Source organism: Panthera tigris, chromosome C1 (genome assembly GCF_018350195.1).
Source record: "Panthera tigris isolate Pti1 chromosome C1, P.tigris_Pti1_mat1.1, whole genome shotgun sequence".
In the NCBI taxonomy this organism is placed as follows: domain Eukaryota; kingdom Metazoa; phylum Chordata; class Mammalia; order Carnivora; family Felidae; genus Panthera; species Panthera tigris.
Window position 1 is genome coordinate 154679046 of NC_056667.1, and position 27019 is coordinate 154706064.

General features: G+C 35.7%; 1 protein-coding gene across 2 annotated transcripts in view; it reads left to right on the forward strand.

Moving 5' to 3' along the window:
• XIRP2 (xin actin binding repeat containing 2) overlaps nt 1-27019 on the forward strand; it is a 317696-nt gene that overhangs the window by 49537 nt on the left and 241140 nt on the right. The window lies entirely within an intron of this gene.

A 27019-nucleotide genomic window follows, 5' to 3' on the forward strand; every position in this document is an offset into this window, starting at 1 on the left:
CAGCTGCATTCAAGCTGGTGATGAGCTGTGCTGGAAGGTCCCGGAAGTCCTCTCTCACACGTCTGTGGTATTGGTACTGACGATCACATGGCTTGTCCGACTCTTCATATTCCTTCCCTCATGTGATATCTTACCCTTCTTTTCCACATGATGTCTTTCTTGCAAGATACCCTGGACTTCCCAACAACAGGACAACTAACTGGGTTCCATGAGAGTAAAAGCAGAAGTCCTGAGCCTGAACTGGCCTAGCTTCACTTCTGCTTGCATCCAATTGGTAAATACAAGTCACTGAGGGAAAGCGAAATAGACTTGGCCTCTTGATGAGAGGAATGTCATGCTTATGTAAGAATGGGAGAAATTGTGGGCATCCATATATGCAGATAAAATAGCACAGCACATAATAGAGTTTAGCTATTATTATTTATAAAATGGAGTGAATGCTTTCTACCCCCTCAGACTGTTGTAAGGATTGAGTGAAGAAATAAAGAGATGGAAGGCACTGCCTTTGTTGTCATTGAGGTCATTACTAAGGATTGTTACTTGTAAAAAGATTCTCACTCCGACTGTATTTTTGGAAGCCAGGGCAGTGAATATTCTGCTGTAGCTGAATCATCCCAGCATGTGCTTCCCAGTCCTTGGGCACTGCAGCAATAAGAGACCACATGTATCCCTTTCCTACCTCTGCCCTCAGACTGTGCCAAGCCTCAGGTTGTCGTTTAGTCTTTCTCCTTCTTCATAAAGAGAGAGGTGTAGGAGAGACACTGGTGTCTGAAAAAGTGCTTTTATGAAATGATGTCACCTATAAAAACAGAAATGCTGATTATGTTCTCTAGAACTTGAACTGAAACATGTTTTTGGTACCCATGGGCTGGTGTGAGAAGTTAAACTTCTCAGTTTGTTCATTTTTGCCCCTGACATGGAAAAATGAAGTTTTGAACCTAAGCTATTTTTAAAGTAGGACCTATAGTATTGAGGATATGGGCTTCCAGACCTAATTTTATGGAGGCCTAATTTTCAAAAATAGTTAAAGATTATTTGCAGTTTATAATTCATTGTTATACCAAAAGACTAAATCATTTACCAAGTTTCTATTTCCTGCCAATCCTTTATCTTTTTAAGCTCTTTCATACCAAACTTCTTTACACTGTTAATGTTTGACTGTCTTTAAAATGAACAAAATTCACATGATAACACATTTTAATTTAGGTAATATCTGAACTGCTGAGGTTTTTATATGACAGTATTTAACTTCATAAAGTAATAGATTTAAGGAATACCCTGCAGAGACATAAGAAAATCCATTCCTCTGGGATTTTTGCAATTAGGACAAACATGTCCAGAATTATACAAATTTCACACCTCTCCACATCTAGAGAGTAGCTTTTTATCACCATGAACACCAATTCTCTTTGGTGATTAATATTCATACTCCCACATGAATTCTTAAATAATAAATTGTTATTAGTCTTCTAAAGGTTTAGTTTTTTGCTATAACAACTTGGATCAGTCCATCATATTTTAAAATGTAAAAGAGAAATTTATATTCAACTTTGCCGTGTGTTTTTATTCAGACTGCCCATGAATTTGGTTCTAGAGTCTTATTTCAAATAAAACTTGAATTTTAGGCAATAGCGGTGTTTCAGTAACTGTTATAAAGGACTATAATTTTGTGCTCTCAACTACCTTCACACTCAGTGCAGATCATAGTAATAAATGATCAAGAAAGTTTCTAATTTCATCATGGCTACCTCAGTTTTATTGTATATATGTGGGTAGCGTCATTCAGTTTTAAAATGGTTGAAGTGTTTTCACAAACATTATTATTATTGCAGATGTTGATGAAGATATGTCAAGCAACACATGCATGATGTTATAGGGACTAACTTTATTTTGTTTCTTAAAATATCCTACTGGGTCTGCCAGCAGCAAGGGCACCCTTAGCCCATATTATTGTAATGTCATGCAGATATGAAATGTGTTGCATACTCTCAATGGCAAATGCACAGTGCACATCAGATTGACACTTCCAGAGCCTAGGCTAATGCTATTGCCTCTTCAAGAGAAAATTCAGTACCATATCAGCAGGAAACTAGAAGATCCCTTGGAGATGTAGTTTCCTGGGTACTCCTATAATGTTCTCAGGCATATAAACATGCCTGAATTTTTGGATTTGACCAAATTAAAGCAGCAATAACAGATTACAATCGTCACTTTCAGATTTTATTAGTCTGGCCTTGCCTTTGGAAAGTAAGTAGCTCTGAAACTAGTATAGGTCCTGAGGGTGAACACTCAGAATTACTGCGTCTTGTGTGCTACCTCCTCAAAAAACCTGTATTCAGGGTCCCCTGGGTGGCTCAGTCGGTGAGCATCCTACTCCTGATTTCAGCTCAGGTCACGAATCCAGGGTCATGGGATTGAGCCCTGTGTCAGGCTGTACACTGAGCGCAGAGGCTGCTTAAGATTCTCTTTCCCCCCCTTCCCACCTCTTAATGGCATTATTCATAAGAAGCAAAAAATTGGAAACAAATAATGTCTGTCAGTTGGTAAATTGAAAAACAAACATGGTACATACAGACAATGGAACATTATTTGGCAATAAAAAGCCAATGAATTACTGATACATGCTACAACATGGATATCTCAAAACCACTATGCTAAATTAAAGAAGGCAAACATAAGATACCACACATTGTACAATTCCATTTACGTAAAATGTCCAGAAAAGGCAAATCCGTGGAGACAGAAAGATTAAAAACTTACCAAGAAGAGATTGAGTACTGATTGCCTTCTTCATATCAATATAACTTATGATACATGATGATCCTCTTTTCTATGCTTTAGTAAATTGTCATCCTCATGTTTCTAAGTGGGAAATCTAAATCAGCTTCCAGGATCTTATCCACTGCACTTTCAATATTGTGAAATATTTCTCAACATTTAAATTATAACAACTAAAATATATACATATCGAGACTGTGCAAAGCAAGGACTGTCTGCATTGTGGAGTGTGTGTGTGTGTGTGTGTGTGTGTATTTGTAATCTTTGTTTCATAGAATTTATAATGTAGTTGTAGATTTCATTCAGATTCAAGTAACAATTCCCAAGAAAGCCTGAGAAAGAGCGGTTTAAACATACCAGTCGTTTTCAGTTTTGTGTGTGTGTGTGTGTGTGTGTGTGTGTGTGTGTGTGTTTCCACACAAAAAAGAAGTCCAAGATAGATAGTTATGAGGTACCTAGCTTTACAGACAGCTATCCTTACCAGGTAGCTTTTTTTCTTATATGTTGTTTCATGGTTTCAAGATGGCTGCTCTATGTGTAGTATGATACTGTAGGAAGAAAAGGAAAGGCCAAGGGCAGAATGTATACAAACAGATTCCATCATGTTTTAAAAGAGCTTCTCTGAAATATCCTTCTATTGACTTCTGCTTTCATCACAATGACCAGAAATGTATCACATGACCAGCTCTGGCTGCATAGCAGACCAGCAAATATTTATTTATTTTGAATATAGTTATACTGTTTCTCTTTAGAAATTGGAGTTCTGTTAATTAAGAAAAAGAAGGTTAGAATAGAATTGAATAGGTAACTCACGGTCTTTGCACTTTAAGCATTTTGCAGTTCACTTTATTACAAAGTTTTTATACAATGTTACCCAACTTTAAAAGCCTTGTGCTGGAATATTGTATAATATTTGATCAAAGATAGGTATCATTAATCACACATATTTTCATTTTGTTGAGTACCATATTTATTGTTGATTTTTCCCTTTATTTAGAGATTTCCCTTAATGGTGTTCAAAAGATATTAACATTTTATGTTCTTAATAAAATTGTCAATTTGGAAAAGTCATTCTTTATTAAAGTTGAACAAGGGAAAAAAATGTAGAAAAATGTTCCTCCCAAAATTTATATCTACCTTTTCTTGGTCCTTTGGTTAAAGTAATTTTCTTCGAACATCAACATTCAAGATTAAAAATATCATTTTATTCCATTTTTATGTTATTTTATTTGCTAGAACGTGAAAAGTTTCATTTCATACTATTTCCCTAGGCAAATATGCATTAATTTACATTTGTGATTCAATAAGTGGACTAACCTAGGGCTTAACACTAACAATTATTTTTGTTTTTATGGACTTAATAGATGCTGCATAAAGTGTATATTTTGTGCTTGCAAATTTACACACAGTTTACAAGGATGCGGGAGGTGGGTATGACTTTTTTTCTTTTCTTTTTTTCTTTTTTGTTTTATATAATATGATTCCTAAATGTAAGTTAAGTGTTGAAAGCTGAAGAAACTGTAGTCTATTCCTGCATGGATAAAACACTAAATATGTAGACCCTGTCAAGAGATCTCTCTTTTAAACAAACCATACAGACAAGCCTATATGAGTGATTTGGTTCTCTTTTGGGATATTTTTTTATTAGCTGATTTTCACATTAATCCTTGACTTTATAACCTAAACTTCTATAAGATATGGGTACAATAAAAAAATTCTGCATTACCTACAGATCATTTCCTTTTGAAACTGTTAGGAACTTCCTCTGATATATCATTCTCTGGATGTGATTGCTAGCCACTTGCTGAGTGTTGATGATAGTTGAGTATAATTGCAAACTAATAAAGAGGGGAAAATCTTAAGAATTCAATATGATTGGCTATCTTGGAATCTAAGAGTTGTTTATATTTGCCCTTGAAATATAAGAGACTTCCCAAATTGTGTTCTTCTGAGATTAAAATAATGATGAATTTCAATTGTCTGGGTGTTCCCAAGGAATGCATACACAGACAAGACCTGCTGATTATGGGTAAGGTGGCTAGATGCACACAGACGGTTGTGGGGGGTGGTCATTAAAAATGCTTGAAAAATTGTATCAATTAGATACATATATAGCAATAATTAAGCTGACTCAATGGCACAAGGAAAAGTCAGATTTAATAGAAAGAGAAACCTAGGACAGGTATCAGTTTTCTTTGTGAATAGGTTTTTAACTGTTTACGAAGAGCATTCAAGAGTTCTCCCCACATGAACAAAATCAGGCTGGTGATTTTTAAGCAAATATTCTCACTTATACATAGTAATTAACAGCTGAAGTCTGGAGCCATACTGCCTACATTCTAGTCCTGGCCCCAGCACTGCAGTGTGTTACCTTGGTGACTTACTAAATAATCTCATGCCTTAGTTTCTCTCTGCTCAAAAAAAAGAAAAAAAAGAAAAAAAAATTAATAGTAGCTGCCTGCCTCAGAGTTGTGAAATTAAATGAGAATATATAGAAAATGTCCAGGATAGTTCCATGCAGTTGAAGTGCTCAATAAGTGTTAGAAATATCGTTACTCTTATTATTATTAATTTTTATTTCATTGGATCGAAGAGCGTCAAGAGTAAGCCATCCATCTTTCTATGCTGGAGTTGCTTCTTGTCATGTCTTTCTCTTTCAGTGTATATCTTCTTGTCCTGGTATCTTAAAAAATTAAATTATCTTCACGCTAAATGTATTACCAGCCTTTCATTCACATCAAATGCTCATGGAATTTCAATGGCAAAAAGTATTTTAGAGGACATCTATTCCAATCAGCTCTTTGTCACAGAGGGTCAGGAAGACTCCAGCACAGGCCCCTCTGCCTTTTACAGTGACTGATCCACTTTCCGTAATGCTTTGGCAGGAACATCTCTGCTTCTTTCAACTTCTTAAAGTATAAACATTCCCAAAAGAAAGCAGGGAGTCTCTGTGGTGATTGTCTTCACTCCGGAAGCTATTTTTTTAATGTATTTTTGTGCTGGTCGTACCCCTGTTTCTTTTCTCACTGTCTTTAACATACATCAAACCACTTTAAAAGCAAGAAAGTGCAAATGTCCCTGTTGTAAGAAATAAATCTGAGCAATTTTCCCTGATCAAACCATGAAAGTTGCCCCATGAGAGAGCCCAATAGAACAAGGGCTATGGAGACCTTCCCCAGACTGGTGTAATAATTCATTTTTGTGCATTTGCAATGCTAGGCTTTACTATGCTGTTCTGCAGATACAAGCCAAGAGCAGTAGTGTGATTAGATTTTTAATCCCATTAACTCTAATTGCTTCTCAGAAGCTGTATACTTACAGTATGTGTCTGCTTTTGGAAACGCCAGGGAAACGGAAAGTGATGAAATATTTCCTTCAATCTGGACGGAAAATCGAAAAGCAAGGAAAACAGTGCACAGGCAACAAGTTATAGAGAGATGCTGGCAGTTTTTTAAACACTATTTACGATGATTAGGTATGCTTTGGGATGCAGAAATCTTCCTGACTGCCCTCAAGTTTCTATGTAGGAGGGCTCATTTCCTTGCTGTTCATTCCTTGGGGTTGGACTTTGACACCCTTATTGTGCTTTTGATAGTTTGCCCACAAATTATTGCACTGAAGAGAATGAGGCTCCGAGGTTAAACATCTTCTATTTCACAGGATGCAATTCCTGGGACTGTCTTTGTGATTCCAAACAAGGTCTATTAAACACAAAGCTGACCTAGTGGAACTGATAAACACAATCACTTTAAGGAAATGGAGATGAATTGTAGCTGAGGTTTAGGAAAATAGGAAAGCATAATTGAGTAAATTAAAAATAATTTTAAATCACAATTATAATCACGCTTCATTTATTTTTACCCTGCCAGTTTCATGTCTCATGGTCTGTAATTTGAGAATGTTTTGGTGTAGCTAGCCTTACTGTTTAAAAAATGAGGTTATTAACAAAAAAAAATTCATTTTGTTCTGCAGAATGTCTATACCATGTGAGAACACTGCACTAAAAATGGGGTTGTTGTTAGGGAAATGGCAACCTTGGAAGATTGAGCTGTTGGTGGAAAGGAGATGTGTCAGCTGAATGACGAGAGAAAAAGAAAAGGCTGACAATAAAATTTGTTTTATCTAGAACTCACAGAGCAAGTAGCAGAACAAGAGGAAAAGTGTAGGGAAGGAAGAAAAGGTGGGATATGTGAATGTGTCATTTAGTGAGAACAGTTGTACTTATGAAAGGGGCATGTGAATGTTTCAAAACCAAGGATCCTAGGTCCCCCACCAAGATCAGCGTGGACCCACTTTTGCAACCCTCTGTTTTGATGATCGTATTACAGGATGTTTTCAAAACTGTAAGGAATCTTGGAAAGATAGTTTTGAATCTTTAGACTGCTCTAAAGAGGACAAGTTTATAAAGATTCACTCTAAACCTTCGTATGAGTCTCAGATTAAAAACAGCATGTATTACTGGGGATAAACTTAGTATGGGATCATAGCTTACTCTGAGACTCAGGTAGTGTGCACATGCCTATAAATCAGAGAATTGGGATCAATGAAGACAGACTTGAGCATATTTAATATTTGTGAGATACTTGATAATGAAAGTCAAGTGAAGAGCTTTTATAAGGACTTTATTAGAGAGACTAGAATTGGGTTTAATTCGAGCTTCCTACTTTGAAGCACTTATGGGCACATTGTAACCTGACCTTTAGCTTCTCTAGGCATGGATTAAACTCACTGGCAGGACACTGACTTGTGCCCTTTGAGGCATAGTATTGTTGTTAGAAAGCTCAGTTTAAGTACCATCATTGCATCAGATTGCTATACTGGCTTAATTAACATGAATATGAAGAGGGCTATTAATATAAAGTACCACTGCACAGGCCCCCACTCTGGGGCTCTGTACGGTATCCTACGGATTTGCTGGCAAACTTGCAAATAAGAGCAGAATATTTTGCAGAGAGCAAAGTTAACCTCACTTCTGTGTGAGAGGATCAGCACCATTAAAAACAATGAATGTGTTATATTGTATTATCATTTAGAGCTTGTTTCTTCCCTTGGACAGAAAGTGACCTGCCCAGCATTAAAAGGAGCTATTCCAGAGAGTAGTGAAACATGCCTCATCTAAATTCATTAGGATGGTGAGGCGCCTGGGTAGCTCAGTCGGTTAAGCGTCCGACTTCAGCTCAGGTCACGATCTCGCGTCCGTGAGTTCGAGCCCTGCGTCGGGCTCTGGGCTGATGGCTCAGAGCCTGGAGCCTGCTTCCAATTCTGTGTCTCCCTCTGTCTCAAAAATAAATAAACGTTAAAAATAAAAAAATTAAAAAAAAAATAAATTCGTTAGGATGGTATCAAATTAAAGCCTCAGAACATTTCTGGAAGACTTCAGAATTGATGTCCAGTAAATTTCAGGGCCATGGGGTTGCTTTAAATTCTTAATCAATCCGAGGCGTCTAGGTGGCTTAAACACTCAACTCTTGACTTCAGCTCACGTCTTGATCTCACAGTTTATGAGTTTGAGCCCATGTTGGGCTCTGCACTGACAGCTCCCTCTCTCTCTCCGCCCCTCCCTCACCCTCTCTCTCTCTCTCTCCCTCAAAATAAATAAATAAACCTATAAAAAGAAAAATGAGGTAAATTGTTTTAATCACTACAGGTTTATATTATCAGTTACTTTAAAAAAAGAAAAAAGTCAAATAAGAATAACTTCAGATACAACTGAATTGGCCTTCAAAGAGCTAATATATCTGTTTACTTATTTTGTATTCTATTTAGAGAACAAAACGAAATATGCTGTGTACAACAAGGAAGTGTAACAATAATCTTGATCAAACGTATTTCCTTTTTTCCTATTTTGTTGGGAATACTTTCCTATTTTTGCTATTTTTTCCTATTTTGTTGGGAATAGTGATGAGAAGTTTACTGGACAAGCTTAAGAAGTAAGGGATTGGACAGCGGACATTGTACCCACCTGGAAATTTCTATTTATAGTGCTCCAGATGGTCATCTTCTTTCCTCATCTCTCTAAAAGTATCTTCTCTGTTTTTCTCCCATGGAGCAGAACTCTAATTTAGCATACCTGAAATGTCTACCATTAACTACTTTTTTTTTTTTTTTTGGATTAGTTAACAAATGTGAATATTCTATGGCTAATGGAACACATTAAAATACATACAATCATCTACTTTTTCAAAAAAGACATTCATTGAACCCTTGCCTGGTGGGAATGATAAGGATGAATCAGTCATAAATGCAGGAGTTAGGGAATCTTTCATACAGTAGAAGGATTGGAATATGTACCTAAAGGGTGACCAGAGGCTGAAAAGGGGTCAATGAAGGGCAATAGAAATTTTAAGAAGGATGAGAGGGGCACCTGGGTGGCTCAGTCGGTTAAGCGGCCGACTTCGGCTCAGGTCACGATCTCACGGTCCGTGAGTTCGAGCCCCGCGTCGGGCTCTGTGCTGACGGCTCAGAGCCTGGAGCCTGTTTCAGATTCTGTGTCTCCCTCTCTCTCTGACCCTCCCCCGTTCATGCTCTGTCTCCCTCTGTCTCAAAAATAAATAAACGTTAAAAAAAATTTTTTAAATAAAAAATAAAAAAAAGAAGGATGAGATATTTTTCTCAGTTTCCCTATGGGGATGATATCAGCATCTTGGGCAGAATAATATTATGCTTAGAATCTTTAGCTCTTGGCACCCACCAATCTTGTAAAGACTTAAAAAGTTAAAATATTCACATATTTCCATAGATTGTCTAAGCGTTATGAATTGCCATTGTTGAAAATCAAGTATTTGTAGATTTAAAGGAGATTTCTTGGAAGACATAGATCTTGGACTGTGCCTTAGAGACAAGGATGTTCTAAGCCTGCAAAAGTGGGATGGAAAATCCATTTAGATCTAGGGAACCGTGTGAGCAAAACCACAGAAACTGTATCTATAAAACCGTCGAGGTCCGTACAAAAGCTTATAGGAGGGTAACACTGTATTGCTATAGGATGAACTCAGGGCAGATTTACCTCATTAACACTGTTTTTTAAAATATGGGATCTTAGGGGCACCTGGGTGGCTCAGTCGGTTGAGCATCCGACTTCAGCTCAGGTCATGATCTCCTGGTTCACATGTTTGAGCCTCACATCTGGCTTTCTGCTGTCAGCTCAGAGACTGGAGCTTGCTTCAGATTCTGTGTCTCCCTCTCTGTCTGCCCCTACCCTGATCTTGCTCTATCTCTCTCTCAAAAATAAATAAAAACATTAAAATATTTTTTAAAAAGTATGGAATCTTAAATTATTTGGGGAGTCAGAAATAATATCTTATAAATCTATAACAGGAAACTCTTAAAGCAATTGATTATAATCATGTGTTCAAAATTTATTCCAGACTTGTTTGAAAAGCTAAAAATCATCTCAGAAGTAATGCAAAGATTTTTCTTGAACTTGATAAAGAAAAATGGTGATACAATAAAGGCATACTTTGTTAAAGTTAATTAATTTATCAAAGGGATGATCCAAAGTCAGTAATTTATGGGAGAAGGTAGTCTAACTTACTAAACAGAATTTTTTAAAAGAGCCTGCTATTTACTTTTTATTAGAATATAGTTGACATATAATATTATATTAGTTCCAGGTGTACAACATAGTGATTCAACAATTCTATATATTACTCACTGGTCACCATGGTAGGTGTAGTCACCATCTGTCACCAGTCAATCTTATTACAATTTGATTGACTGTATCCCCTATGCTGTACTTTTCATTTCCGTGACTTATTTTATAACTGGAGGTTTGTACCTGTTAATCCCCTTCACCTAATTTTGACCATCCTCCACATCTTCCTCCCCTCTGGCAACCACCAGTTTATTTTCTATATTTATGCATCTGTTTCTGTTTGGTTGGTTTAGTTTGCTTTGTTTTTTAGATTCCCTATATAAGTAAAATTGTTTGTAATTTTCTTTCTCTGTGACTTATTTCACTTAGCATACTACCTTCTAGGTTTACCCATGTTGCACAAATGGCAAGGTTTCATCCTTTTTACAGCTGACTAATATTCTAGTGTGTCTGTGGTGGGGGCACATCTTCTTTCTCCATTCATCTATTTATAGACACTTGCACTGCTTCCATATTTTAATTATTGTGTATAATTGCTGCAAAAAACATAAAGGTACCTATATTTTTTCAAATTAGTGTTTTCATTTTCTTTGGGTAAATACCCAGAGTGGAAGTACTATATTGATATTGTATTTCTTCCTTTAATTTTTTTTGAGGAATCTCTCTATTGTTTTCCACAATGGCTGTACTATTTTATATTCCCACAAATGGCATGGGGTTCCCTTTTTTCTACACCCTTGCCAACATGTTATTTCTTGTCTTTTTAATATTAGCCATTCTGACAGGTGTGAGGTCATATCTCATTGTGGTTCTGATTTGCATTTCCCTGATGATTAGTGATGTTGAAAATCTTTTCATGTATCTGTTGGCCATCTCTGTGTCTTCTTTGGAAGAATGTCTATTCAGGTCCTCAGTAATAATTGGTGAGTGACTAACACACCTCCTGACCTGCATCACCCACATCACTACTTTAGACAGACAGAAAGATAGATAGATAGACAGACAATAGATAATAGGTAGAGATATAGGATATAAATATAGATAAATATGTATAGATAGATGTAGATCTCTCTCTATATATATATCTGTGTCTATATATTTATCTGTGTTGATGTTTGTGATGCAGGTCAGGAGATACGTTGGTCATTCACCACATATTATTGATAGTATATATAGATCTATCCATCCATCTACCAATCTAGAAAGAGAGGGAGCAATAGTACCTTCTATTGTATACTAACTTATTATTGCACAGTGATTGTACCACAATATGCCCGATCCTTGCTTGTCATTAAATGTCTCTCACTTGGAGGCACCTGGGTGGCTTAGCCAGGTGAGCCTCTGACTTTGCCTCAGGTCGTGATCTCGTGGCTCAAGGGTTTGAGCCCCACATCCAGTTTGCTGCTGTCAGCCTGTCAGCACAGAGCCTGCTTTGGATCCTCTGTTCTCCTCTCTCTGCCCCTCTCTGCTCGTGTTCTCACTCTCTCAAAAATAAATAAAACATTAAAAAAATAAATATCTCTCACTTGTACTCAAGTGGTTTATTTACCTTTATAATTTCACACATGCATAAATGAACAGGTTAGGATTTCTATAAAATATGAACAGTAAAAATAAAAAATAATACAAGACTTCATGAATACTCAGTAATAGATTTGTATAAAATGCTACTTTGTCCCCAGAAATTGCATTATTTTCAATACTACAAGCACTGTTTAACAGCATCACAGGTGAATGGATTGAAGATCTGATTTATTAAAATTTGGTATTTGCAGATTGGAGTTTTTTATGAAGGGCATTTCAAAATGGGCATAACCGCAGGAGTATGGTACTTAAGCAAGAGAGACAAGGTACATTTTGTAAGAGAAAGATCCTTCTCTCAGTTGGTGAGACTTGTTCTTCTAGTCCTTTACTGACAAGTAATTTATATAGCATAGCAGAGGTACAGGGCTGTATCCTTGACCTTAGATCCACTCATAAATGTGGTGCATTAATTCTTTAATCTCAGGGTGTATGTTCTGGCCATACATTCAGATATCAGACAGCAAAGGTCATGTTGTACCTTAGGGATCTCTGCCCAGGATGTTATACCCCTTTTACTTTTTTTTTCCCCCTCACTCCCCACGTTTGACTTTTTGGTACCTTTAATCCTTTCCTTTACCTCTATTTTATAGTTCCACTCCACGTTTATCCTACCTCTCGAATGAGTTATCAGTCTTTATTTGCTCCATCTGATTCTGCTACTATAAAGAGACCTACGTAGCTTTGGATCATGAAGGTGGGTGATAGAAGAGAGTAAAGGCTCTCATAATGTTCTAATATCAGAATAAATTACAGATAATCAGACCACTTGAAAACAAAGTCAACCTACAGTTTGTTGATACTCTAGTTAGCATATAGTCTAGCACCTGGCCACTTAGTGTATGGTGTTTGGACTACCAGTCTAGTCCAAACCTAGAATCCTGCTAGAATCTTGGGCACCTCTCAAATGTACTAACTCTGATTCTGCTTTTTGACCAAGTCCTTGGACAATTTGTATGTACTCCAAAGTTTGAGAAAATTTACTTATACTCAATATGTTACTGTGCTATATGGCTCTCTCCTTTCCTGCTTTGAGTTATACAAAATGCTACTTTCCATTGCCTTGCCTTAGTTAACAGAATCCTGATAAATAGGGTGTTGGGAAGAAAAAAACTCATTTCATCATCCTGTTTAACAAACAGTTAAAAATTGAGGCACCTGAGTGGCTCAGTCAATTGAGCATCTCTTGATTTTGGCTGAGTTTATGATCTCACTGTTTGTGGAATTGAGCCCTACACTGGGATCCATGCTGGGCAAGAAGCCTCCTTGGGGTTCTCTCTCTCTCTTTACCTTTCCCATGTTCACATTCTCTCTGTCTCAAAAATAAGTAAAGAAACATTTAAAAAAGAAAGGAACCATTAAAAATAAATAAAATGTTTGCAGAAAACCTGTAGCAAGTTTTTTTAGAAGAGCCACTTTTAAGAGTCAAACTTACTTCCCCACGTTAAGGAAGAACAGATAACTTTCACATTTTCGAAGTCTTTTTTAGTTGGGAAGCTGACATTTCCCAAATCACATGAAATTAATTCTAAGCGTCTTTGATGAACCACTTGTTACATGTAAAGCCCATAAAGAACAAATGATATATTTCTAATTCATACTGATTCAGATATTGATCCTGTTTTTCAGCACAAAGCACTTGAGCCTTCTCTGAAGGAATGCTTTTACTGCTTTCTTTCACACTTTGGGTATTACATGTTCAGAAAGCAGATATGAAGAAAGACATGGTAAAGGGAGACCCCTTTATCCTATGCAAAGGGAACAGCAGTCTTATGGTTCCACACAAGCATGTTTAAACATGAAATTTTCTACTAATAACCACATTACATGTTCTTACTAGGACTGTGACTATAATCTGTGGAACATTTCATTTACAAAAAGAATAGTTTTACCATTTTAATCATGTCCCACATAACTATAAAAGTTAAGTAGGAAAAATTTCATTTACATGATTTAAAAAGGCAATGGTGATTTGTAAGTCACTAAATCTATACTGGTGAAATTCTTGTTTGGTCATAAGCCATTGCACTTTTATGTAAATGATTGCATGTTTTAAGAAAGTCTGACAGAAATAAGCACAATCTGATGATTGAGTATAGCAGATTTTTCCAAAACAATATATTTAGCTACAGTCACAGCAGTATGTTAGATGCATTTCTAGAACCCCAAGGAATATACATTAACTAGATACGTAGATAGAGGTACTAACCATAAAAATTATATAAAAGTAGAATGAGCTTCTTAGGAGCTAACAAGTCTTTTACCAACAGAGGAATTCCAAAAGAGGCACAACGTGGAAAACATGCTGTAAGCTTCCTCCCAATTTGAGAAAAGCTTTGCATTTCTGAACCTTTTGGTTTCCGGGTTTTTCAAAACCTTAACATCAAACCCATGTTCTTTTATATATATAACTAGATACATAGACACTTAACAAAGAATATCTGATCACAAAATATTAAATATTATCATCAAATAATATGTTGCGAAAACCATACAGAAAACAGGCACAGAATCTGTCCTTTAAGAACATAAAGTAGAAAAACAATAAACCAATTTATAAAGGACAAGAGGATTCCAGCTTTCCTGATGATCTCCATATGCTGCGTGCCTCAACCACTTTCCCCTCAAGCCCCTGATACTTCATTTGCCATAAAATCAGGACATTAAAGCTGGAAGGAAACATATCAGTCATGTTGCAAAGCCTTTTTACGTAAGAGGAAATAATCTGGAAACTGGTCTATTTTGTCACCATATTCCTTTGTACTAAGTGTTCTCTGTTTTCAAAAGTATGTGTATATCATGCTAGACAGCTAACATTTAAAGATGAGAAATTTGATTTTAATATTTTCTAATTTTTTATGGGAGCTAGTACAATAGCACGTGCAAATATTTTTGACAGAAACAGCACACATGGTGTTACGATGATAGCATAAGACTGATCAACATATAACTTTTAGTTATTAACAAGAGGTTTTAATTTTTTTAATGTCAGCTTTAAGAGTTTGAGCTATCTGAGCAGTTTATTTGAATCCAAGCAGAGGCAATTAAACAATTTATGCTTTCAAATAGATAAATAATTTCAAAATTAAGGCAATGATATTTGCCCAAGGCAGTTTATGTCACTTTTGGATTCCATACTCTTAGCTGCAAAGCAGTTTAAATAATAAAAGGAATTTATTCCCTCACATAACAGTAAAGCTTGAGGCTACAGCAAGTGTCAGGAAGAGTTTTACCAAGTTTTGATTCTTCTTTTCTGTAATTCTCTCAACTGCACCCTGCTCCCTGTGTCTACTTTATCCTTAGTGCTCATGGTGGCATAAATGTTCACAAGATCCTGGGCCTACACTTTTCTTCATTCCCATTCAGCTCCTGAATTGAATAAAATCATTGAGCAGAAGTTTGAACATCACTTTAATTAGACCAAATGGGGTATATGCCAACTTCTGAAACAATTACAGTACAAGAGGAGGAGATCAATTTTGCCCAATCTCAAGATTATGACAATTTGAACAAAAATGCAGAGGGGTTGAGGTCACAGCACAATGTTCACTACGGTGAATTTATGTCCAGCCAATATTGACCAACTACAGAAAAAAGTTGAAAAGTGGTGTAAAAAGTGAAAGTAGTATAAAAGAGCTGCAGACTTTACATTTAACAAATAACTATTATGAATATGAAATGAGACAATCCATTAAAATAATTCAAAAATCCTACTGGGTTTTGTAATATCTTCCGTGGTATAAGTGAAAATAAATCATATTACAAAAAAAAAAAAAACCCTTCAATTATTGTTCCTTTAAAAATGGTTAGAATTTTAAGGCTTTATATGTGAATTTTCTAAAAATATTTTAAAGTATCCCAACTGGGAAAGCAATTTCATACTTGCTTTTTAAAGAATCTATTCAAAGAACTCATTAAAACCATTCATTTAAGTAATCTTGTGTATGTTCATTATGCAATGTCCTTGGGGAGAAAAAAGAAAAAGTATGAACTGCTTCCAGAAAGCAAATGAAAGGAACAAATGTTAAATGTAAAAGGTTAGTCCTTTGTTAAAATTGTTTAAATAAGCAGCAACTTCCTCTGTACCCTTAAAACCTCCTCCAAGAAACATTTGTACACATTCAGGACAGCAAATTAAAAGCAAAGATTAAAAAAAAATCTGTAGGTCAGTTTCATGAACTGTTGGCGTTTGGATCATTTTTCTTTTCATTTTTGGTTCAAAGTGACTGGGAGGGATACATTTTACCCACATAATGTGAAATGTTCATGGATAACATGAACCTTAATATTATGGGAGTCGTGTAAATGGCAGATTTGAGGAACTCGTGTTGGGAAAAGCACATAAAACCCTGTGCATACTTATACAGATACATTATTCTACGTTAAACTTTTTCACCCTTCCTTTTTGATAACTGCCTTTAGGGTCTGAAAAAGTCTTGATGAGGGAGACGTGAATAATTTAAAATGATTTGGTTTACCTTTTAGGAATAGGCTATAATATGCATTTCTTTTACTTTTACTTCTTGCTTAAATATGGAAATCACTATAATTTTACCTGATTATTACATACATTTTAAGTGATGTCAGTTTGTAGCAAGAAAATTCTTCTTGCATTTTTGGGGGGTTTTGTTGTTGCTCCTTTTTCAGTTGAAGTCAGTTGGATGTTGGTAATTGACAGAGTAATAACATGACAGGTTGGACTTAGTATTTCATTCTCTAGTCACTCTTTTCTGAAATAACACAGTGAACTATTCTCACTTGTAGACTTTATTGAACTTCTAGGAGAACACATTGGTTATATTCTCAATGAATGAATACGCACCTGAGGAACTAATAGAAGACATGAAGAAGTGAAAAGATAGATCATGATCTTAGATAGGAATATTTAATTTGGGGAAGAGGTCAACTATCTCAACCTAACATATAAACTAAAAGTGATCCCAATAAAAATATCAACAGTGTTTTCCTCTGATAGTTTGTAAAACTGTTTCTGAAGTTCGTATTTTAAAATAAATATACTATTAAAGTATTATAAGGCCTTCATAATGAAACAGTTTATAATGGAGAAATTAAGCTGAATACAAAGTCTAGAAATAGAACCAAATACATATACAAGTATATGGTAAAGTTCCATCCTAGATTTCAGGGAGAAGATAGATCATTTAATATAAGTTTTGGGGCAATGCCACGGCCATCTAAATTCAGTGGCCTGAAAGAGCAAGGAACTAAGGGGAACATGAGGGAAGTAAGTTCTGCTAAGATTATTTTTCCACATGACATGTTCTCTTAATAGTAAATCTCTACCTCTTATCATCTAACACAATTGTAATTTTACTTTATTGTTTTATAGTTTCAATCAGTCTCTTTCTTCTCCTGGAATATATGCTATGTCAGAGCAGGAACTGTGGATGATATTGCTAACTGTGCTTTAGAACCTAATACACTGCCCGATTCATTGTAGGAGCTTGCTAAATGTTGAATAAATGAAACTAATATGAAAAATCCAATGGCTTCTAGGAGATGGTTTGAAGAGAGAAAAAATCAAGGTGTCAATTTAGTAATTTATTGGGCTCTGATGATTTTAATTTGGGGAGATTTTTAAAATGCAAATATTTTGTTTCATCAAGGCATTCATTACTTCTGATATCTTACACTTCCTAGTCACCTACTGTCTTCCACAAGCTTGCGATTTATGAGGTAGTAAATGAAAAAAAATATTTGCTACACATAATTAATCCCCTTTAAATGTATTAGACCATATTAATATCATGACTCTTTCAAGGTGGCCATTTTGCATAGCTTCTGTAAGTCATTCTACAAAATCAGACATTGACCTATAAGACTGAACATATGACTATGTTAGAAGACTTAATGAAAAATATTTTGTAGCTATTTTGGATATCCTTAGGAGAATCATTTTTAATTATCAGACTCAGAAGGGGGTGGTATTTAAACACCATGGCATACATAGTATTGCAAAAGTAGTTAACAACTTGGGTGATGTATTCACTGAGTATTTGCCGCTTTTAAATATAAGTAACAGAGAAATATATAGTGTAAATGGATATAAAACTACAGGACACATGATATGGACTGAATGCATTTACCCAGTATTCATATATTGAAACCCTATACCCCAATGCAATGATGGTATTTAGAAGTGGGTGGGGCTTTTGACAGGTGATTAGGTTTAGATGAGGGCAGGAGGGTTAGAGTCCCCCTGATGGAATTAGTGTCCTTAAAAGAAGAGGAAGAGTCTCTTTCTGTGCCATCTGAGAATGCAGGAAGAAGGCTCCTGTCTCCAAATGACGAAGAAGGTTCTTACCAGACACTGAATCTGCCAAAACCTTGATCTTGGACTTCCCAGCCTCCAGAACTGTGAGAAATAAATGTTTGCTGTTTCAGCCTCCCTCTCTAGGATATATTGTTATAGCCACTGAAACTGACTTCTACAACACTTTTTTTTTTTTAATGTACTACATGTCAGGTAGAATGATCTTCATGTGCATATGAATAATCAGCAACTCAGTGATGCCAACGGGGAAGCAGCCACAGCTACATATTGGCTTAAACTAATCAGAACCTATACTTGTTATTTCACCATTTGCTGAAGAAAAGATTCTGTTGAGGAAGAAAGAGGGAAAAAATGCTTTTGGTGGGGCACTGAATAGTGTGCATTAAAACATAGTTCATATTCTGCAACTCACTCCCATAAAATGTAACTGAATAAAAAATACAGATTGTAGTAAAATGAAGGTATCTTGAAACTTTATTTAACTATGAAAGCAAACAGGTATTCCCTGAGAGAGAGCGTAAAGAATGTATACAGTTAGAAGTTTTTGCATATGCAAGTCTGGCACCCTTATTGTGAAGGGGAAGAATAGGAACAGCTGTCTCCAGGGAACCGTTTTAATCTTTATTCCACTTTATTGTCATCCAGCCTTAAGTGTAACTAGCGATAAGGGGGGAGGGATAAATTCCAGACTAAAAGGGGACTTGTCAAAAGAAGAGTGGCAATTTTTATAATCAAATATTTCATGTTCCAGATATCTTAATAATGCTTTCTAAATTTATCATTGATTTGTCTGACATGATGTGAATTTTGAAAGCACATTTCATGTTCCAAAAGGCTCTGCACAACTTTGTTTGTTTGTCTTAGCTTACATTTTCCTAGCAAATTCTTTAAAAGGCCAAGTGAATCTGGCCTCATATCACACCACTTGGTTTTTGTAGGCCATTTTCCTTTTCTGTAAGTTTGCCATAGTTTCACAAAAGAGAAATTTCTTTAGAAAAGAGAGACATGACTTATGAATTTGACAGGGAATAGAGTATTTTAAGAAAGAAGTATTAAGTAAGAAGTAAATGCTTAAATGGAAATGTGATGTTTCCTTAGAAAATCTTGAGGGGTGACTGGGTGGCTCAGTAGGTTAAGATCCAACTTCAGCTCAGGTCATGATCTCATGGCTTGTGAGTTCAAGCCCTGCCTCAGACTCTGTGCTGACAGCTCAGAGCCTAGAGCCTGCTTTGGATTCTGTGTCTCCCTCTCTTTCCCTCTCCTGCTTGTGTTTTGTCTCTCTCTCTCTCTCCCTAAAAAATAAATAAGCATTAAAAAAAAGAAAAGAAAAAGAATCTTGGGAAATATATTTTCTCTAAGCATAACAAGATTTTCTATTCAACTAGTAAGAGCTTTTGTTACTGTTTTTTAACTTTGGGCTTTGTTCTAAATCCTTACAAATATCGAAGATGTAAGTGTGGCAACAGTTTTACTAGGTAGGTGTGATTATTTCATCTTTCCAGATGAGTATATAAAGATAAGATAGTAAATTTGCCCCAAGTCACATGGCTACAAAGTCACAGGGCAGGGTGCAAACCCAGGTATCTCTGGCTAAAAGATCCAAAATGTGTGCAGTGCTACTTTCTGCTGTAGATTCTCACCAAAGTGCATTCCGTCGACCAGTAGTTTGAATCTCATGTGGGCACTTCAGAGCACTACAGAATCTCAGTCCCCACCAGAAAAAAACAGAACAGAATCCACATCCTAATAATTTTCCATTAAAGATTAGGGAGTGGTATTTTAGGTCATTTGAATCATGGAAGACAAATCTTGTTCCTAATGATACAGTATCTCAGTTACTTTCCATGGATGGGATAGGAAAGAAAACATGAAAATATCACAGTGCATCAAACCTTAGGCTGTCAGACATGAAATCATTTTGTCTAAAACCCTTAAAGAGAAGAAGCAAAGACTGAGAGAGAGAAAATAATTTGTCCTATAATTTGTGGACATTTAAGTGAAGATGAATTGTAACTACATGTGCATTTCTTAATAAATACTCTAGAAAATATATTTTTATATACAGAGAGATGATTCCATTAATTATCCATTATGTTGTGGTTATATTTATAGGTAAAGTTTATTTGTAATCCAGAAGCCTATAGTGTTATATAAATATAACACTATTTAATATAATACATAAATATAACACTATTTAATATGAACTTTAATATAAGTTTGTAAACATAAAACTAAAATTGAGCAAGGGAAGGAGACCTAGCTAGTGTCTTGTAGCAAACAAATCTATCCCAGATAAAACTTAGGAACTCAGGATAAATTATGAAAGACAACTATGTAAAGGGCTATCAGAGCAATAAATGTAGGCAGAAACTGGAAGATAGTGGGGCGCCTGGGTGGCTAGTCAGTTGAGTGTCCAAATTCGGTTCAGATCATGATCTCATGGTTCATGAGTTCGAGCCCCGCATTGGGCTCTGTGCACACAGCTTTGAACCTGGAGCCTGCTTTGCATTCTGTGTCTCCCTCTCTCTCTACCCCTCCCCTGCTCATGCTCTGTCTGTCTGTCTCTCTCTCTCTCTCTCCCAAAAATAAATAAACATTAAAGAATTTTTTAAAAAGAAACTGGAAGATATTTTTTCACTGAGAAAATATGTGCTGAGGGCAATCTGCGTTCATACGGCTTTTACCCTGAGATCACTCGCTGGTCTGCTAGCACAAGTTAGCTAGATGCAAGTGAAATTCTTCAATCTTACTGGTTTCAAGAGCAGAATCTGTGGCAGATTCCTACTGAAGAAATAACAAGGGAAGTACTTCAGGATGAAGAAAAATACCGAGAGGAAACTCTATTCTAGAGTTCTAGAGAGGAAAGAAGAACATTAGAAATGATAGCATGTGGATTAAATGCAGGACACTTAATTTTTCTTTTTCTTTTCTTTAAAAATAATAAACTAAGCAAATAGTTTAAGCAAATAAAACCTTATAATGTGGGTTTGAAAATGTATATATATGAAATTATATACATAAATATGACATTATGCTGTCCAGACTTCCTACATTTTACACAATGTTGTATAATAGACTTTGATAAGGATAAATATTGTAAGCAGTAGCACTATTACTAATAGAAAGTAGTAAAGTGGTAGAGCTAAGAAGAATTAAAACATACTGTCTAAAAATTGATTATGTAAAAATAAAGCAATATAGGAATAATAAGAACAGAGGAACAGATTGGCCAAATATAAAAATACTGCAAATAGGGTATACCTAAATTCAAACCTATCAGTAATAACAAGTATAAATGACCTAAGCATCCCAAACAACAGGAAGTCAAAATAGATAAATAAAAAAACAAACTCCAACGATATATTGTACTGTCCAATTGAATCATATCTTAAAAAATAGAAAACAACATAGGTTGAAAGTAAAAGTACTAAAAGATTCACCATGCAAACATTAGACACAAGAAAGCTGGTATGACTCTATTAATATCAGACAGGACTTTAAGAAAAGAAGTGTTTCTAGAGATCAAAAGTGTAATTTCATAATTATTAAAGGTCAATACATGATTAAGTCATAATAACCATAAATATATACATGTACCTAATATATGAAGGAGAGACTGAGAAGTAAACGAAGAAAAAGATCCACAACGGTCACAGATTTTAACACATTTTTCTCAGAAATTGATAGAAAAATAGGAAAAAATTAGTATATAAGAATATTAAACAGCACTGATGAGCAACTTAACCTAATTGACATTTGTGGAATAATACATTAACCACAGAATAAACCTTCTTAAGGAGTGCATGTGGTATGTTTTCCAAGATATACCATGTAGTGAGGCAAAATGTAAATCTAAATAACTTTCAAAATTGAAATCCAATAAACATGTTCATGTGACAATGCTTATTTAAGTTAGAAAACAATGCAATCGAGAATGCCAAAGTAATGCCAAATTTTGAGAAATTAAGCCACATACCTCTGAATAACATATATCAAAGAAGAAGTCACAAGAGAAAATATAAATTATTTCAAACTGAATGAAAACAGAAACATGCATATGAAAAATTGTGAGATAAATAATATAGTTTTTAGAGACTACTATAGGCTTTAAATTCATGTGTTAGAAGAGAACAAACATTGAAAGTAAATTCTCTGATATACCACCCTAAAAAGCTAGGATAAAATGCACAAATTAAAATAAAAGAAAGTAGCAGGTAGGAAATTCTACAACTAGAATAGATACCAATGAAAGGGAAAACTTTCAAACAGAAAAAAAATGTTCTTTAGAAAATATTAATAAAGTTTATGAAACTTGAGATTGACCAAGAAGAAAAGGAAAGAATACACAATATCAACAATGACAGACATAAGTCCTACAATATTTAAAGGACAGTGGCAGTATCATGAGAAATATTTCATTAACAAATTTGATAATTTTGATAAAATGACAAATTACTTACATACCTAAGTTACCAAAACATTCAAAAGAATAAAAAATACATGAATCATTCCATATCTATTATATACGTAGAATTTTGTTTGTATTAAAAACCCTTTCCAGGGGCGCCTGGATGGCTCAGTGGGTTAACTGGTCCGATTTCAGTTTAGGTCATAATCTCACGGTTGGTGAATTCAAGCCCCACATCAGGCTCTCTGCTGTCAGTGCCAGAGCCCGCTTCAGATCCTCTTTCTTCCTCTCTGCCCCTCACCCACTTTATCTTCCTCTCTCTCTCTCTCTCTCTCTCTCTCTCTCAAAAATAAATAAAACATTAAAAAATATTTTCTGTAAATAAAACCTTAAGCTGAGATGCTTTTTTTTTTTTTTTTTTAATTTTTTTTCAACGTTTTTAATTTATTTTTGGGACAGAGAGAGACAGAGCATGAACGGGGGAGGGGCAGAGAGAGAGGGAGACACACAGAATTGGAAACAGGCTCCAGGCTCCGAGCCATCAGGCCAGAGCCTGACGCGGGGCTCGAACTCACGGACCGCGAGATCGTGACCTGGCTGAAGTCGGACGCTTAACCGACTGCGCCACCCAGGCGCCCCAAGCTGAGATGCTTTGATTTGTGAATTCTACCAAACATTTAAAAAAGAAAATTTTATACAAGCAATTTTAGAAAATAGAGGAAGAGGGAACCTTTATTTTACAAAGCCAGGATAATCTTCTATTTGTTGAGCAGTTTTATTGCTTTTTGCCATGCAATTGGGCAACTGGATGATACACAATTAGCACATTAAGTTAAAGTGTATGATTTGATCAGTTTGGAAGTGTGCATGTGTGTCTGTGTGTGTGTAAACTGATCCCTTGTGATCTTTCCCACCTGCCTGCAATATAGTTCTCCATTCTGTCACCCCATGCAACCACATATAGCTTGTTGTCACTATATGTTTGCATTTTCTAGAGTTATATATAAATGGAATCATACAGAAAGTACTCTTTTTCTTTCATTCAGCATAATTGTTTTGAGATATATCCATGTTGTTGCTTATAGTAATAATTCTTTCCTTTCTGTTGTTGACTAGTATTCCATCATATGGATAGACCACAATTTATTTATTTTCCAGTTTTTTTACTATTACAAATAAAGTTGCTATGAATATTTATGTAGAAGTTTCTGTATGGACATAATCTTTCACCCCTTTTGGGTGAAATGAGAATAGAATACTTTGATCATAATTAGGTGTTTGTTTTCAAGGAACATCAAATTATTTTCCAAGGTAATTATACCATTTTACATTCTCACCAGCAGTGCATAAGAATTCCAGTTCCTCCACAGCCTTGCCGATACTTGGTACAGTGAGTCTTTTTAATCTTAAACATTCTAAAAGGTGGGTAGTAGGATTACATAGTGTCTACCTTCCCTGATGATTAACGATGTTAAACAACTTTTCATGTTCTTGTTTAGCATTAGTATATTTTCTTTGATGAAATATTTGTCCAAGTCATTTTCCTATTTTTAAATTAAGTTGTTTTCTTATTGAATTTTGAGATTTCTTTGTATATTCTTTTTTTTAATTTTTTTAAATATAATTTATTGTCAAATTGACTAACATACAGTGTGTACAGTGTGCTCTGCATTTTGGGGTAGATTCCCGTGATTCATCACTTACATACAACGCCCAGTGCTCATCCCAACAAGTGCCCATCTCAATGCCCATCACCCATTTTCCCCTCTTCCCCAACCCCCCATCAACCCTCAGTTTGTTCTTTGTATTTAAGAGTCTCATATGGTTTGCCTCCCTCCCTGTTTGTAACTATTTTTTTCACCGTGGTCTTCTGTTGAGTTCCTCAAGATCTACATATGAGTGAAAACATATACCTGCCTTTCTGACTGACTTATTTCGCTTAGCATTATACCCTCCAGTTCCATCCGCTTGCTGCAAGTGGCATGATTTCATTCATATTGCCAAGTAGTATTCCATTGTATATATCAACCACATGCTCTATACCCATTCATCAGTTGATGGACAATTGGGATCTGTCCATAATTTGGCTATTGTTGAAAGTGCTGCTATGAACACTGGGGTACAAGTGCCCCTATGAATTAGCACTCCTGTATCCTTTGGATAAATTCCTAGTAGTGCTATTCCTGGGTCGTAGGGTAGTTGTATTTTTAATTTTTTGAGGAAACTTCACACTGTTTTCCAGAGCAGCTGCACCAGTTTGCATTCCCACCAACAGTGCAAGAGGGCTCCCATTTCTCCACATCCTCGCCAGCATCGTTTGTTTCCTGGGTCGTTAAAGTTAGCTGCTCTGACAGACATGAGGTGGTATCTCAGTGTGGTTTTGATTTGTATTTCCCTGATGAGGAGTGACGTTGAGCATCGTTTCATGTGTCTGTTGGCTCTCTGAATGTCTTCTTTGGAAAAGTGTCTATTCATGTCTTCTGCCCATTTCCTCACTGGATTATTTGTTTTTCAGGTGTGGAATTTGGTGAGTTCTTTATAGTTTTGGATACTAGCCCTTTATCCGATGTCATATGCAAATATCTTTTCCCATTCTGTCTGTTGCCTTTTCGCTTTGTTAATTATTTCCATTTCAGTGCAGAAGCTTTTTGTCTTGATGAGGTCCAAATAGTTCATTTTTGCTTTTAATTTCCTTGCCTTTGGAGACACATCCAGCAAGAATTTGCTGCAGCTGAGGTCAAAGAGTTGTTGCCTGTTTTCTTCTCTAGAGTTTTGATGGTTTCCTGTCTCATATTCAGGTCCTTCATCCATTTTGAGTTTACTTTTGTGAATGGTGTGAGAAAGTGGTCTAGATTCATTCTTCTGCATGTTGCTGTCCAGTTCTCCCAGCACCATTTGCTAAAGAGACTTTTTTCCATTGGATATTCTTTTCTGCTTTGTCAAAGATTAGCTGGCCATACATTTGTGGGTCCAATTCTGGGTTTTCTATTCTATTCCATTGGTCTATGTGTCTGTTTTTGTGCCAATACCATACTGTTTTGATGATTACAGCTTTGTAGTAGAGGCTAAAGTCTGGGATTGTAATGCCTCCCACTTTGGTTTTCTTTTTCAACATTACTCTGGCTATTCAAGGTCTTTTGTGGTTCCATTCAAATTTTAGGATTGTTTGTTCTAGCTTTGAGAAGAATCCTAGTGCAATTTTGACTGGGATTGCATTGAATGCGTAGATTGCTTTGGGTCGTATTGATATTTTAACAATATTTATTCTTCCAATCCATGAGCATTGAATGTTTTCCCATTTCTTTGTGTCTTCTTCAATTTCATTCATAAGTTTTCTATAATTTTCAGCATATAGATCCTTTACTTCTTTGGTTAAGTTTATTCCTCAGTATTTTATGGTTCTTGGTGCAATTGTAAATGGGATTGCTTTCTTGATTTCTCTTTCCATTGCTTCATTATTGGTGTATAGAAATGCAAGTGATTTCTTGTACATTGATTTTGTATCCTGTGACTTTACTGAATTCATGTATCAGTTCTAGCAGCCTTTTGGTGGAATCTTTCAGGTTTTCCGTATACAGTATCATGTCATCTGCAAAAAGTGAAAGTGCGACTTCTTTGCCAATTTTGATGCCTTTTATTTCATTTTGTTGTCTGATTGCTGATGCTAGGACTTCCAACACTATGTTAAATGACAGTGATGAAAGTGGACATTCCTGCCGTGTTCCTGATCTCAGGGGGACAACTCTCAGTTTTTCCCCATTGAGGATGGTATTAGCTGTGGGATTTTCATATATGGCTTTTATGATGTTTAGGTATGATCCTTCTATCCCTACTTTCTTGAGGGTTTTTATTGAGAAAGGATGCTGTATTTTGTCAAATTCTTTTTCTGCATCTATTGACAGGATCATATGGTTCTCATCCCTTCCTTTATTAATGTGATGTCCACATTGATTGATTTGCAAATATTGAACCAGCCCTGCAGCCCAGGAATGAATCCTACTTGATCATGGTGAACAATTCTTTTTACATGCTGTTGAATTCAATTTGCTAGTATCTTATTGAAAATGTTTGCATCCATAGTCATCAGGGATATTGGCCTGTAATTCTCCTTTTTTTGTGGGGTCTCTGTCTGGTTTGGGAATCAAGGTATTACTAGCTTCATAGAATGAGTCTGGAATTTTTCCTTCCCTTTCTATTTTTTGGAACAGCTTGAGGATAGGTATTAACTCTACTTTAAATGTCTGGTAGGTTTCCTCTGGGAAGCCATCTGGCCAAGGACTTTTATTTGTTGGAGATTTTTGATAAGTCTTTCAATTTCTTCACTGATTATGGGTCTATTCAAATTTTCTTTCTTCCTGTTTCA